The sequence below is a fragment of the Pinus tabuliformis genome, chromosome 2_2 (assembly GCF_031772625.1).
Source record: "Pinus tabuliformis cultivar Carrire ecotype Pingquan chromosome 2_2, CPIR1, whole genome shotgun sequence".
Classification (NCBI taxonomy): Eukaryota; Viridiplantae; Streptophyta; class Pinopsida; order Pinales; family Pinaceae; genus Pinus; species Pinus tabuliformis.
In genome coordinates this window covers 263,837,583-263,840,235 of record NC_142300.1, presented here as the reverse complement: position 1 = coordinate 263,840,235, position 2,653 = coordinate 263,837,583, and positions in this window count along the sequence as shown.

Below are 2,653 nucleotides of genomic sequence, written 5' to 3'. Positions count from 1 at the left end.
CCCACAGATCGATGATCGCACAGGCCAAAGCTCCTCCTTCGCCGAAGACTCTTCTGGATGCGATATTTTATAAAATGGACTTAAAGGATTGTCAATTCCGTCTCTTTTCAAAGGTCGCATGTGATTTAAACACCCCCCATCTCTGTATGGCCTAGATTAACTCCGCTATGACCAACGGCTCCCAGGCCTTTTCTCCCCCCCGGCCCGGCCATGTTTCCCTTTATCAGCAGGGGGGTCCGAAAAGCGATTTCCCTGTCGGGCCTTGCTGACATGTGTCCCTCTCATATCATTTCACACTACCCCCCCTCACTTACCACTTACCACTCATGACCCCCTCCAAAAACCACTCATCCTCACACTCTCTCCCGCCAAAGGCCCTAGCGCTCGAGAAATGAGGACTTGGTCATAGCCCCCGGTTATACGAGAAGAAATGGTACAGGGGCTAAACCAAAGGGGGCCAAGGAGCATCGGACCCACCGTCCTGCAGCGCCTTTGAGAGTAAAAGTCTCGATGTCATAAAGCCCCGATAGTATGGTACAGGGCTTTGAAAGCGGATGGGTTGGCAGCTGAAGCATTGAATGAAGTATGGTGCGGCAATAAATGAATATGGGGGGCTCAGGAGGATTAATGGCTCAACATGGAGCTCCACTCAGATACGAAATGAAGCACTGTCTGGACTAACTCTGTTTATGCTCACTGACACGCAAACACAGTTGCCCACTCCCAACTCCAAAGAACGAGCAAGCCAAACAGTTAAGACCGAAAGCGACAGGTGAACTAGCCGACACATCATGGCAGAGATGTGGCTTGATCAGAGGCCTTCACAAGAACAGTAGAGGGATACTTCCTCCCATCATCTTTCAGTTTTCTTTATTTCTGATTATTCTGTAATTTCTGTATGTTTTCAAGAAAGGGATGAAATCATGATTGTAATCATTTTGGGTTGCAGAGCCTTGCATATCAAGACATCTAGTCTAAACAAACAGCTAGATACTCTGGCAAAGATATTTTTGTAACTATAATTCCAACTCCCCCTCTTCTTATAAATAGGGGGAAGAAACTCTTAGTAGTGGTTCCGGAATCTTGCTCCTACGAGGGTCTGAATTCCGAGATGCCATTCTTGGTTCTAAATGGTTGGTTCATAAGGGATCAAAGCGACACATGCTGAATGTAATGGAATATTATTTAGACCCTTCAAGTATTAATGAAACTCCCTAGTGATTCCAAGCAAATCAATGTGCAATATGTTTTCCCTTCTTTAATCTCATTTCATATACATGTTTCCTTCTCTGAAATAGTGTAATGAAACTATTAGTTTCTCTCTGATTCATGGATTTATCTAGGCTGCTAAATAGGGAACAATACCTGTGTATATTACAGATTTACTTGTTTTATTCTGTTATGTACCTAGGGGGGATAATATGGGGTACCAAGGGAGGTACCCAAGGTAATAATGTAATAATGGGATGGGCCATAATAATAAATAAGGTGGTTAACCCATGTCATGTAAGGGACCACAAGTAGTTAATAATAATGTAATGGGCCCATGGTATTAGTGATGGTATGAGGGAACCATGGTAATGATGCATGGTATTGTATGTATGAGGCCTATATAAAGGCTAGAGACTCCACATGGAGAGATATGAAGAGAAGTATTCTTGTATGAACAAGCATATGGCTTGTGGAGTGTTCTCCTTCCTTAAGGAGTGAATGTATGGTGTTGCCCTACCTTAAGGGTTTTGATAATAAAGAAGCATTTCTATCTATTTTGATCTTGTTCTTTCTTGGGTATATTTATATTTTGGTATCAGATCTACAACAATAATTGTTGTAGATCTGATACGAAAATATAAGACAATGCAAATAAATCCAAGAAATAACAAGATCTAAATATAGATAGAAATGATTCACTTTATTGATCAAACCCTTAAGGTAGGGTAACACCATACATTCACTCCTTAAGGAAGGAGAACACTCCACAAGCCATATGCCTGTTCATACAATAATACTTCTCTTCATATCTCTCCATGTGGAGTCTCTAGCCTTTATATAGGCCTCATACATACAATACCATGCATCATTACCATGGTTCCCTCATACCATCACTAATACCATGGGCCCATTACATTATTATTAACTACTTGTGGTCCCTTACATGACATGGGTTAACCACCTTATTTATTATTATGGCCCATCCCATTATTACATTATTACCTTGGGTACCTCCCTTGGTACCCCATATTATCCCCCCTAGGTACATAACATTCCACCCCCCTAAACATGTTTCGTCGCCGAAACATGGGAAGAACATAAATAATAAGATCTACTCAAAAGAGTAGTCCACTAATACCATGCACGTGCATCTAGCCATCCAAGAGAAAGGTGAACCCTCGATCTCGCTGGTGCCTCGCTCGCTTGAGATGGAAGTTGACTGTGGTAGCTCTTCTGTGTGGATGTGTAGTAGGTGGATCTTCGCTCCTCTCGATCTATTATGCGGGGGTTGTTGTCCATGTGGCTAATTGGTTTCCATCTTGATGGTTGTCTTGCGGGGTGATGTGGGTGATGATATGTTGAAGTTTTAACCCACGATGGCTTTTTCTTTACTTCACTCTGCTGTGGTGCCTGTTGTGGTGTCTTCTTTTTCAATATGACT